The 13343-nt window shown below is 52.7% G+C and overlaps 1 protein-coding gene across 1 annotated transcript in view; it reads left to right on the plus strand.

Moving 5' to 3' along the window:
• The first annotated feature begins 272 nt into the window (after window positions 1–272).
• Window positions 273–13343, plus strand: part of TMOD1 (tropomodulin 1) — a 77542-nt gene continuing 64471 nt past the window's right edge. Inside the window, exon 1 of the mRNA XM_090274457.1 lies at window positions 273–311. The gene's annotated coding sequence lies outside the window, so the exon portion shown is untranslated. The remainder of the gene's footprint in view (window positions 312–13343) is intronic.

A 13343-nucleotide genomic window follows, 5' to 3' on the forward strand; every position in this document is an offset into this window, starting at 1 on the left:
ACCCGAGACTCAGGAGCGACCTGCACCCACTTGTCTGTAGAGCCAAACTTCGGGGCGGCCCGGCCACCACGGGTGTCGCTCCCGGGTCGGGGACTATGCGCTGAGCCCCGGCGCCCCCGAGTGGAGGGAGAGGGCGGTGGGCGGGGCGGGGCGCGGTGACAGCGCGGAGCCGGGCCCGCCCCTGGCTTCCACCCCCGGAGCCCACAGCGCTCGCCTGCCCGCGGCCGCACCGGAGCCTGTCCAGCCCCACGCTCCGCTCGTTCGCCCGCCCGCGCCCGCGCCAGCGACTGCCCCCGCGGTTCTACGGCCCGGTAAGCCCCCGACCCGGCCAGGGGTACCCCTCGCGCTCGCGGGGCTCCCTGCCCCCGCGCCGGGGCGCCAGCCATATCTGGGCAAAATATTCAGCTGTCGCCGCCGCCGCCGAGAGGGACTGAGCGTGGCTCCCTCTATAAATAGCTGCCGCCCCGGGTTGCCTCCGGGGCTGAGGAGCCCGGGTGTCGGGGTCTGGAGTCCGACGCTCCGGTCCGCATCGCTCGGCTTCGCTCGGCGCGTGTGACTCTGGCCAGGGCGCTCTCCTCTCTGGACCTCAGCGCCAGCCGCATCTGTAAATGGGATAGGAAAGCCACGCCGGGGGCCGGGGGGCCGGGGGCCTCCCTGCTGGGCTCCGGCGCGGCGGGGCTCCGCGCCCCGGGTGCTCCGCTGGGTTCAGGCGCCCGCCCGAGCCGGCACCGGTACGCTGCCGCCCCTCCCGCTTCCGAGAGGTCGGCGATGGGAGTGGGGGCGTACGTGCTCGGGTAGGCGTGGAACCGGGGCTCGGACTGCGCCTGTTTGTGGCAGGAAAAGTTTCCCAAACTGCAGGAACGTGCTTTCTGCGCCGAGGTGGACCGGGAAGGTCCCTGGAGGTAGAAAGCCCCTGGTTGTTGCCAACTCACAGGACAAACTCGGCAAGCCCTCTCGGTTCTCTGAGACTCCGTTTCCCCATTTGTACGGGCGGGGTTTGGTTCCTGGGATGAAGCTAGGAGCCAGGGCCTTGACAACCGGCTCTCCCTCAACCTGCTCACCTGCTCCAGGCCTGGTAGACCGGTGGCACAACCGTGCACATCCGGAGGGGCTGCAGAAACCGGAGACTTTGGCGGTCCCTCTGACTCCCGTGGGAATTCTGGGACCTACTGGGACCCTTGGAATAGCTTGGGCCGTGCAGCCACGGGGAAGCGCGCCCCGCAGTAATTACAGGTATCATGCCCTTTAGCAGCATAACTTTCGCAAAGCAGCCTGTGACTCAAACAGCTTTAGACCCAAAGAACTGGGCACGGCCAGAGGCTCCAGGCTAGCTGCTCCCTGGCCTCTGTTTCCCTGTCTATACGGCGATTACGAGGCAGCCTCCAAGCAGTACAGGCACATCCCCTAACTCCCTCCCCTTCTTCTATCACCTACCCTGCACTTGGCCTCCACCATTGCCCTCTCAGACTCTGGAGATGACCCGGCCCAAGCTTTTCTGCACCCGAGTCACAGAGTCAGATCCTAGCCCAAGTTCTGGGCCCTCAGTGGGAACACCCCCCAAATCCCCATCTAGAATTCTCCCAGTGGTGACAGCCATTTTGTTCTCCAGAAGGGCCGCAGAGCCCCCTGCTCAAGGTCACAGACTGCTGGAAGCCCAGGAGGTCTGCCTTTCTGTTTTTGGTCCTGATCTGGCCTGACGCTGAGGCAGGTGTTAGGGGTCAGTGAGGACCCCACCAATGCCCCCTCCTCTTTGATCTGCTGCTGTCCAAAACTTTCCCTTGCTCAGACAATAGCACCCTCATCCTGAAGTTTCATTTTTGTTTTTACTTCATTTTCTGTTATATATTTTCTCTAATGTCATCTCAAAGACTCACAGTGGGAATTAAGGGGAAATGGAGCCGAATAGTAAGGTTCTCGTCAACTCCAGCCACACAACAAACAGGCAGAGAGTGTAAGCAAGGAACGCTGTGACTTCGGTGAATTCTCTTTCATGAGCCCGTCTTTCAATCCCATATTTCAGTTCCCCCCAGCCTAAGTGGAAAGCCAGTGCCCCCTGAAAATAGCCTCCGCCCACCTTATCAGGGCCTCACACCTTCTCCCTCCTCCAGGGTAGGGCTGCTTCCTACTGCTCAACAAAAACACAAAAACAGGGAGTAAGTAGGCAGTGGCAACTCTGAGTAAGAAAGGTGTACTTGCAGGGAGGGTAGGACACCTGGCTCCAGCCTCAGCTCTGCTACCCACTTAGAGTGACCATGAGCAATGAGGGGGTGGGCGAGATGGTCTCCAGAGGACCTGGAATCAAAAGGGCTTGGAATTTCCTGGAAGACTTTCTAGCACGAGGAAAGTGAAGGGCCAGGAATGAAACCTGGGGGGACCCATGCTGTGAAGAAGAGGGAAAGGGTGAGAAGAAGGGGCTTCCCAAGAGCCAGGGTAGGAGACAGGCTGGCAGTGCCAGTTGCTGCACAAAGACAGAGGGGGTGAGGACTATGTAGGGGCCACCAGGACTGGCAGGGAATCATGGGTGACATTGGCCAGGGCATAGCACAGGGTTCGAAGATGGGATCTCCTATTGCCTTACTGGGGCTAGTGAGCCCAGGTGTCCATCTGAGCCTCAGTTTTTTCCTCTGCACATTGGGATAATAGTAGCCCCAATTTCCCAGGGATTGCCTTGGGGATTAAGGGCGATGATGAAGGGAAAGCCCTTATGATTAGTGTCAGGGAGGGGAAGAGACAGAAGCTAATAGGAGCTGAAGAAGTGGGGACAGCCTAGGACTCTTTCTAAAAGCTTGCATGAGAAAGGAAGGGAGAAGATATTAGCAGATGGAGATGGGGCAAGAGGTGAAGCAGGTGTTTCTGGGATGAGATGCGTGAGAAGAGGCAGAGAAGGACTGGGAAGGGTAAGAGGGTGAAAAGAGAATCTAAAGGGTATGCACGTGGGAGGACTGAGGACCTTCCTTAATATCCCACTGAACGTCACAGGCTCTAGAACAGCGGTTCTCAACCTGTGGGTCGTGACCCTTTGGGGGGTCAAACGACCCTTTCACAGGGGTCGCCTAAGACCATCGGGAAACATATATAATTACATATTGTTTTTGTGATTAATCACTGTGCTTTAGTTAGGGTTGGGGGTTGATGGGGGTCACCACAACATGAGGAACTCTATTAAAGGGTCGCGGCATTAGGAAGGTTGAGAACCACTGCTCTAGAACTACATTCCTCTAGAATCAGGCTGAGCAAAGAAAGGGTAAAATGAGGCCGGCTCTGGCTCAGATTTCTGTGTCTCCTTGGCAGACTTCAGTATCTGCAAAGGAGGCTGGTGACGGGCCATGAAGGGTAGTTTGGCTCTGCCCAGGGGCCTTGTGACTTGGGCTTGCTTATTTCTGAAATGACATCATCTATCGATGACTCCAGCTGAGCCTAGCCATAATGGCCCTTTCCAGTCAATGTTTTGATTTTTCGGTCTTACTAATGGACCAGCCAGGCTGCCAACATTTCTTAAGAGGCCAGCTCACTTTTTGCTTAAAGCCAGAACACCAAAAAGATCAATTATTTGGCTGCTTGGAGCCATTATCAGTTTAAAGCCACAAACCCGTTTCTACAGAAAAACATGAATCAGATAGCATAATTCTGGTGTCATTTTCTCTCTTGTTTTGCTTTGTAAAATCCTCCTTTGTTAATCATGATAGGACCTGACTGTCTTTGCTCTTAATGATAATGAAAGAATGAGCAAATCAGAATCAACTTAGGATGTGTCTGGAAAGTTTTCTTCGATGTTAGGAGGTGCTGGGTTCTTGTGTGATCTAAAAAACTAAACTAACACAAGCATTTCTTTTGTTTCTCATTTTTTAATATATCCTCTTTTTTCTCAGAGAAAAACAGATTTGTGAAAGGGCTGAACATTACTGTACGTGAGGAGAAAAGTGGGAAGGAGAGAGAGGCAAGCTCAGCCCATGTGTCCCTGTCTCAGCTCTTCTTCTCAAGCCTGAGCCACTTGTCACTCTGGGACTCCTAGGGCAGTGACCCCAGGGCCATTCCTGGAGATCATTCTGATGGATGATGAGTTCTGCCCAAGGGAGCAGGGGAAGCAGAAATGCCTCTTGGCCTTCCTCAGCCTCCCTCATGGGCTTATCTCTCCTGCCTGCCCTTCCATGTTGGTGCCACTCGCAACCCTATTCTCTTTTCACCCCACACCTCCTACTACCCCAGTCACTCCTATGGCTTCAAGCACCCCTATAAACTAACAGCTCCCGCGCTCATGTGTCCAGGCAGGACTACTCTCCTGTGACTCCTGCCGGTTGGACAAAGCCAACAGGGCATCCCAAGGGCACTTCACAGCCAACGGGCCCAGACTCAGGTTCATTGTCACCCAGTCCTCCTCTGGTGTCCCCCACTTTGGTCAACAAGAACACCATTTACCCAGGCACCGGGTCAGAAAACTTCCTTCCCTTTGCCACCCCATTCACTTGGTCAAGAGCCTTGCCCATCTACCATCCTTCATATCTCTTCTATTCGTTCCTATCCCCGCAATCACTACCCCAGTCCATTACTTTGCTATCTCTCCCCTGAGCTTCTGTCAGAGCCTCTTTGAAGTCTTTCTGCCTCGAGTCTTTTCTTCTATGCTGCTGTTAAACGATCTTTGTGAGACATAGCTAGGACTGTGGTATTCCTCTCCTTGAGGGACTCCCTGTTTCCTGTCAGATTCCTTAGCATTGAACACCGGGACCATCTAAGATCTGGCCCCAAGCCACCTTTCCAAAACCATGTCTTGTCATGCCCATAAATTCTTGTCATGGTGCAAGCATACATGCCTTCATGTCCCTCTGCCTTTGCCCCTGCTGTTCCTTCTGCCTGGGATGCTGTTCTCTCCCTTCTGCACATGGCGATCGTGTAATTACCCTTTAAAGCAAAGCTCCCATTGCCTCACCTGTGCTCCCAACCCCCCTGAATGGACTTGGTGCAAGAAACGGCTTGGGCCTACCTCTGGAAGGGTCAGGCCTTACAGCAGTGGGTTATTTCCACCTTCTTCTACCTTCCTTCCTTCTTTGAATTCTGAAAGAGTTTAGGCCTAGACAGGGCTTTAAAGTCAAATGCCCGGTTCCTGTTCAGCATAGAACCTCCCCTGAGCACCAGAACTCCAGGCACCTGAGTCTAATTGTTTTTCTCAATGCACACTGCCCACAACTCTGTGGGCACAGGGGGCACAGGATGAGTGCCTGGCCCGTGCTGGGAACCCAGATGCTCACCACAAAACCACTCAGAAGACAAGTGAGAGGGGCGTCATGAAGGCAGACTTCCTCCATGCAAACCCAGGAAGACTGAGAAAGTCAGACTGGCTGGCACCATTGCATGCATTTCTTTATTGGTTTCATGCTGCACTCCACTTACACCATTAAAAGGGTGTGAGATGGCTTAAAATAAACCTGCACAGGCAATATAACTGGTAAAACGAGAAATTTTAAGAAGATCGGGCTGAACATTTGAAAATTAGGGTCATGAGACTCTGAGGATCTGATGGGAAGTAAGGTCGCTTGCCCCAGAAAAGTGAATATCCCCGTGTACCCTCTGGTTTGCACATCATCTCAGAGGATGTGTGGCTGCCCTGAAGGCTGTTCAGACGCCCAGGTTATGATTGCCCAGCGCAGAATAAGGACAGAGGATTGTGCCATCAGCTTGGCCGAAGATGGCAGCTGTGTCTGGACACTCAAATCAGCTGAGATGAATCATGACAGCCAGGGGCAAAGGGAGACAAGGTGAATTGGAGGACACTTCATGTCTGAGAAAAATGAACACCAGTTTTTCAGAAAAGAACAATGTTTCCTCAGCCCCTACTTCTCAGAGTATATCATCATGATGAGACAAGGCGGAAGGCAGCGTGAAGCCGAGCAAGACCGCCATCGCCCTTGCTGTGGCCATGGACTTGCGTGAACGCAGCAGAGGTCACACCATGACTTTCGGGACCAGCACCTCACACTCTTGACTTACACTGGGGAGACAGTCAACTGAGAACCCCCAGATCTTTCTCATGGCTGCTCAGCCCGTCCTGTGCTTTGTGGGGTTGACTTGTTAGGCTGGTGCCTTGTGGGACTGAGGCAGGGGGCATAAAAACCAGCCATCTGAACCACATCATCCTTTATCTCATTTCTTCTTCACAGCACCCCTTCAGAGGTACCTGTTGTGCCCTCACTTTACAAACGAATCCATGAGACCCTTAGTGACGTGCCTGAGGCTGCCAAGCCAGTAGGAGCTGGGGCAGGGGTTTTAGCCCAGGTCGGCATGACCTTGGTCCAAGCTTTCACCTGTTACCGGGCTGACCCAACAGGAGGCTCATCTGTAAAGTGGAGCTAATGACCCAGTTGTCCCTGCTCGCAGGGGAGTAGAGGAAGAGATGATGTGTGTGGCATCACGCCACGGATTTCTCTGTGAGTCTTATCCTCCAATTTAACTGTAAGCTTCCTGGGGACTCTTTCATTAACACCCGTTTCTTCCACAAAAGCCCATATTGCACACAGTGGGTCCTCAATAAATACTCACTTAATGAATATGGTCGTGGAAACTGAGATCCAGAGAGGTACAGTAACTTGCTCAAGGTTACACAGCAAGACCTCAACCAAAGTCAGGACTTGTAACCAGGTCCCCTGGCTCCCATCCTGGTGCTCCTTCTGCTATTGTATCAGCAATAGCCCCAGCTTCCTATAGATCCCAGGGACCAGAGATTCCAATGCTTTGGAAAACACTAGGGAGGAAAAGAAACATCTCAGGTGAGACAGGGCTGAGCCTGGCCCTGTGGCCATCAGCATGTGTGTCCTGGGAAGAGGGCTGCCAAGGGGTTGTAAGCTGTGTAGTTGCCCAGGGGCCTTTTCTCAGAAGGCCCTGTGATTGGTTAAATGCTCTCTGCAGATGCTTTGTTGCAATTCTTAATGTTATCTCTGGGCTTATATTTTTAAATGAAGCATCATTGACAATGGAGTATGCGCCAGGGCTTGCAGGCTTGGTTCACAGGAGGTCCCAACTCCTGCTGCCTCTTTGCCTCCTGGGGATGGTTCTTAGACTTCAACTGCCTCACCTTGTGACACCCCAGGTCTGACAAGGGAGGCTCCCCATCCTTGCCCAGCTAATACTGGGGCTCTCTGCCCCCAGTGCATTCGGTTGCCAACTCTGCAAGGCAAGCCTCTCGTTCACCCCTGATCCAGACGCCTGGTGTCCTGGTGCAGAGATTACAAACCCTAAGGTCACCTGTCTCCATGTGCTGGGCAGTGGTCTATGGGAAGGGGAGATGCCCTCCAACCAGGGCTGTGTGTGTCTGTCCTGCATCCTGGAAGGGGAGGAAAACTGGCAGCCAGTGGACTTGCTATGTGGGCCCCTGTGTAGATGGTGACATTCAGTAATAAATTTTTAAAACACCAAGACAGATCAAGAGAAAGTCCATGAGAGAAAGGAAAAACTTCATGTCTCAGTACTTTGGCACTTTTTTCCATTTTTGAACAAAGGACCCCATGGTCTTATTTTGCACTGGACCTGGAAAATTCCATAGCTGACCACACCTGGGAGACTCAGCAGGGCTGGGGAGTGGCTCAGGCCTCGTGCAGGGTCCCTGGGGAAGCGAGAGGGCCAGCAATTGGGACCTGGGTGGCCCTCTCCATCTGGCTGTCTGCCTCTCCCTGTCTGTCTCAAGGACATCATGTGTGACAACTCACCCTGGCTACAGGGGACATGACTGCAGACCTGAAAGTGGTGCTTATTTTATAAGCTGCAAAGGTGTCTGCATATTGGGGTGGTTATTGGTATAATTATTGTGTCATACTTTCTAACTCTGTCCTAAAATGTAAACATTAAGGAAGTCACCCAAAAGCTTTCATTAACTACTGTCTACCCCTGTCACACCCTACCCCAAGCACCCGCCCACTGTCCACATCAAGGACAAGTTCACTGTCTTCACTTGTGGGTCACTGGCCTGAGATGGAATATGGTCGTCCACCCTGCTCCTGGGGGACCGTGCCCAGGACCGCATTCCCGGCTGATCTGCAGTCAGAGCCCCTGGATTTACAGCCAGGCCGGGGCTGCGCACTGGGACGGGGAACTGGTCAGATGGGGTTGCTGCAGAGGAGACTGTGGAGAGAGGCCACGTTTACCAGCGAGGAGGTCGGTGGTGCCGAGTGGACAAGCCACGCTCTGAGGGCTTAATGTGACTTCAGGCTGCATGGAAGCAGGGAGTCCCAGGCTGAAGGGACCGCAGGAGCCCAGCCCAGAGGACTGAAGTTTCAGGGGTGCTCAGGGAGGAGTGGTCCGGAGTGGCTTAAAACCCCAGGCTGGGCAGTTTATTCTCTGTCTGTCTTAATGGGGGCTATTGAAGGGAGCTTTCAGCTCGAGAGCAACTTCAGAGCTGATTTCCACGGCGATCATCTGGAGGCTGACCTGAGTGAGGACAGAAATGTAGGCGAGCGGAGGCAGAGAGGCTGGGAAGCTGTTGGGATAACAGAGATTCAAAAAGGCAAGCATCATGGAGTGGGAGGAAGGGCAGATATGAAGGGTGTGAAAGAGGTAAGATTCTGGTCACCAGATGGCAAGCAATGCGGGATTGGTTCCACTTAGATAAGGTACGGAGAGTGGTCAGAAGGTAGGGGGGTTGCCAGGGACTGGGGGCAGGTGGGTGGGGAGGCAGTGCATCCTGGGGACAGAGTTTCAGTCGGTGCCGTGGCTGCACAACAGTAGGAATGCACCTAATGCTACAGAAATTTACACTGAAAATGACTAAAATGATAAATGTTATGCATATTTAACCACAAGTTTTAAAAACTAGAACATTCCAAAGAGATAAAGATAGAGATGGAGAAAGAGGGAGAGAGAGGATTGATGGGTGTGGGGACCTACTAGAGCTGGGGGGAGTGGAGGGAAGAGCTCAGGCTGACCCCACGTGTCTGGCCTGGGTGGCCGTCAGGTGGCAGGGGGTGGCATCACCCACCCAGGTGAGGAGTTGGTGGCGGCGGCCGCAAGGTGGGCCGCGTTCCAGGTTGAGCATGGTGAACCCGAGGGACTCCAGGGGACGTGCCCAGCAGCAATCCTGACCATCTGAAAGTCTCCAGCTTATCGCTGGCAACAGACCTCTCAGGGGAGATAATAACCCCCCAGGGGAGTGTGAGAAGTGAGAGGAGGGCAGAACCCAGGGGAACAGGCGGGCCAAGAAGAATTCATCACCCAGGAGACTGAGGAGGAGGGCAGAAAAGGAGGGAAACTGGGATTCTGAGCTCTCTCTCTTGTTTGGCTATAGGAGCAGGGACTCCTTCAAGGTACCTGCATGCAGTGAGGGGGGCACCTCCTAAGGGTTGTGGGAGCACAGGGCCTCACAGGTGTCCAACAGGAGCCATAACAACCCCGGCCGGAGGGAGCAGGGACCGGGTACTTCTGGAGGCACAACTACCTCATAGTCTCAGCTTCCACCTGTTCACCTCGCTTCACCCCTCCCCCCCGTTTCCCCTGCCACCTGCCGCATTCGCTCCCTGTGGCCCAATTCAATGCTGTACCCCCCGAAAGAGGAACCTATAAACGTGACTTTATTTGGGAATAGGGTCTTTGCAAATGACCAAGTTCAGATGAGGTCATGAGGGCAGGCCTTACTCCAATATGACTGGTGTCTTTATATAAAGGGGACATTTGAACACAGACACGTACAGACACGTACAGACCCGGGAGACGGCCAGCTCAAGCCTAGGAGCGCCAGCGCGACGAGACAGGTGTCGGGCGGACTCGCCTTTGAGCTCTCCAAAGGAACCAAGCCTGCCAACATTTTAGATTTTGAACTTCCAGCCTCTAGACCTAAGAGTCATAAATTTCTATTGTTGAAGTCACCTAGCTGTGGTACTTTGTTAGGGCAGCCGCATGAAACTAATTCGAATGCCAAAAAAATAAAGGAGCTCATATTCATCCAACTCATCCTTTTTTTTTTTTTCTCTTGTCGCAGGCCACCTCATAGGTCATTGCCTGGAATCAGGTGCCCATTCTGTCCAGTCTGCTGGTGGGAGGGAGCAGGGAGGAGATAAAGTATGGCTGCCACTCAGAGGTCCCCTTGACAGAGGGCAGGGGGGAGACAGCTCCTCCAGAAGGAACAGGGACCCAGTGAGGAAGAGAGTGGCGCAGACTTCAGTAATGAGGGATTGTGCCATAACCCTTTAGCCAAAGTGTCTTCCAGAAGAGAAGGGACAAAGACAGGAGGAGCTGGGCTATGAAGACCCAGCTTTGTAAATCAGCCTTTCTTTGCCCATCATTAAGACGTTCACTGTGGCTGAAATAAGAAGATGGTATAACTGGAAAATATTCATTTGAACTTGTGACTCAGCTCCTCCTGACCTCGGGGAAGTGTGCTCCATAAATCACGAAGTTGCTCCAGCACCTCCTCCCCTAGTGTTCCCACAGGGGCGGGTCGTGGAGATGCCATTAGCAGAAGTGACAGGCACCACTCGGTGAGAGATTTAAAGGCATATTTGGTGCTCCAAGAGCATCCCTGTCTTGGAGTTCTCATCTGTGAAGCTTCCTGATGGATGACCTCAGCCCTTGACCTATTAATTTTTACTGCCCAACCTGCCTAGTTTTATGTCCTGGCACAGCTTGTAAATTCTATCTTTTTCATATTTAGCAGCAGCCGCTTAAGGCTGCTGAGAAGCAGGGTAGCCAGATGTGCTTAGTGTAATATACACAGCAGCTTTGAAAGATTTACGGTTTTAAATGTGTTTTAAATTTATTGAGCTGCCCTTTATTTTTTCTCACCAACTCTTACTTGGGACCCAGCTTAGAAAGCAGGCAACAGAGGCGCTGTTCTGCCTCAGGCCATGCTAGGAGCCCCGGCAGCTTCCTCACCCCCTTCCTCCCCGCCCCTCCCCCATCTCGGGCTCCCAGCCCTCCCAGACCTGGTCACATCTTTCCACTTTAAAGTTGGGAAAAGAAAGGATCCAAGAAGAGAAGGGACTTGCCCAAAGTTCCAGAGACACTAGACCAAAACCCCAGTGTTCTCATTCCCTGCTGGCATGTTCGCCGGGCACCGGGCGGACCCCAGGACATGAAGACAAGTAAGACACGGGGCTATCTGAGGGATGACAGTCTGATGATGTGTATGGGGGAGCGGGACTGGGGACATGTGGCAACTCCAGCAGCAACCTCATAAGAAGGGCTCCCATTTGTTGCGCCTGCCATGACCGTGCAAGAGCCCCAGGCTTTATACCTTATTTGCTTGTAGCCAGTTAATCCTCACAATGCCCTAGAGGGCAGATCCACTCTGTCAATGACAAAACCCAGTCCAGTGATTTCCAGCTTTTTGTTTTAGCAGCCGAAATCTTTCTTCAGGAAACTCTTACATGAAACCCCAAATAAACAAATGAGATAAAATGAAGGGCGAACCCCCTCGGTTAGCCTCTTCCTCTTACCCTTTCCCCCACGAGGGCCCTAGAGGGGCTTTCTCAGAGCCTGGGATCTCTCCGGGCACAGTTTAAAAGACCACACAGTTGATCCAGCTCTTGGATGCTTGCGAGAGGCATAGCTTACAGGCAGAATTCCCCAGTCCGTTACTGCTCATTTTACAGGTGAGCAGACGGAGGCCCAGAGGAGGAAACCCTGTGAGTGTACCCTGGAGAGTTACCACCACAATTCTCACTCCATTGAAGTCATAGGGATCTCAGGCCTGTGTCTATCCATGACAGCTCTTTTATTAGGGCACAGAGCCTTTTCTTAACACCTGTAACATACCATCTCTTCCAAGCCATATTTGAAGGCCGAGCATGCAGTGGGTGCTGGTAACACGCGGATTTCACCTCCCTCCCACCCTGTCTCTTCCCCACCTCCAGTTCCCCCACGTCACCAACCTCAGGAGGAGAGTCTTGCTTTAGAGAAACCATCCCTGGTAGCCAAGTGGATAAGTGTGGCTTGAAGCTGACAGCCTCAAAGTTTACCTTAGGAGTTCTCCATCTCTCTCAGCTTATTTAATACAATGCCTCATCACTCTGTACTGTTCACAGGGCACTTGACATTAGACAGGGCCTTTTTAAATCCTCTGGCCTAGGCTCTGGCTGGTATGGCTCAGTTGGTTGGGCATCATCCTGCAAACTGAAAGGTCACAGGTTTGATTCCTAGTCAGGGCATGTGCCTGGGTTGTGGGTTTGGTCCCAGGTCAGGGGCCATACGAAAGGCAACTGATCCATGTTTCTCTCCCTCGCTTTCTCCATCCCTTTCCCTTTCTCTAGAATCAATAAAAGAAAAAAATTAAATCCTCTGAAATAGGATTTTAATTTTGAGTGTGTAAGTGGATCATGAACTTCCTTTTGTGTGTGCTAAGACAGAGATTCATCCTCAGGAAATTTAATCATTGCACCCCACAGGGTGGCCTCTCTGGAGGTGGCCTGCCACCCCAGCCCTGTCCCTCCTTCAGCAGACCCACCTGCTTCTCCCTTCCTGCTCCCTCCCAGCTCCTCTTCTCCAAGCTGGCTTGGATACGGATTACTTTCTCCCCTATCCCCTCTTCCTGGTTCATCCCTCTCCCAGTGTCTGTCCATGACTTCTTCTAAGGACTTCAGTGCAAATCATCTAGGAAAAGAGTCAACTGGCAAAGATAATAAGCAGGGGAAGCTCCAAGGGTCCCAAACCTGTTCTCGCAGGTCCTGTCCCTATGTCCCTTCTTGGGTGAGTCTGAGTGGCCCCCTCTTGGAAACCAGAGGTGAGTGTAAGTCTGTTTTCCCAACTTTGTTTCATGAGATTCCATTTCCAGGTGCAGTTTCTCAGGGACATGGTTTCATGGTCAAAAGGACAGGGAAATTCTGCTTGTAGCCTGTCCTTCTCGGAGGCATCAGTGCGTGGAAGCACACCGGCAGTTCTGAGAGGTCCTGCAGCCCAGAGACCTGTGCAGCTCCATGAGACCCGGAACCTGCCAAAGCACCAAAACTGGGTTTTGCAGCCCATCTCAGAGGCAGTAGTTGGGAGGTTCTGGAAGATTCTCAGCCCTTGATTAGGGTTCTTCTTGGCCCTGGAATGGAGACCTCTCCTGGCTCCCTTTGGGAAAAGCCAAATTAGGTTATTCTCTGAGAGCCTTCAGGAGGGTTTTTTCCATCTATACCAGAACATTGTCAGCCACTTGTGCTTTCTTTGGAAGTAAATAGAAATGAATCAGGGGTCGGGGAGGGCACTTATGGTCTGAACATTGTATTCTTGGGGTCTGGTCAGAGGACAATGTCAGGCCAAGATGAGCCATTCTTAGAGAAAAAGATGGCACTGGGGCTTTCTGTATTCAGGAAGCAAGCTCTCTGTTATCAAGCCAGCTGTCACACACTTGGACTTCTACAGATATGCCCACACATACACAAACTTAC

Source organism: Furipterus horrens, unplaced genomic scaffold, assembly GCF_987537825.1.
Source record: "Furipterus horrens unplaced genomic scaffold, mFurHor1.1.pri manual_scaffold_4, whole genome shotgun sequence".
Classification (NCBI taxonomy): domain Eukaryota; kingdom Metazoa; phylum Chordata; class Mammalia; order Chiroptera; family Furipteridae; genus Furipterus; species Furipterus horrens.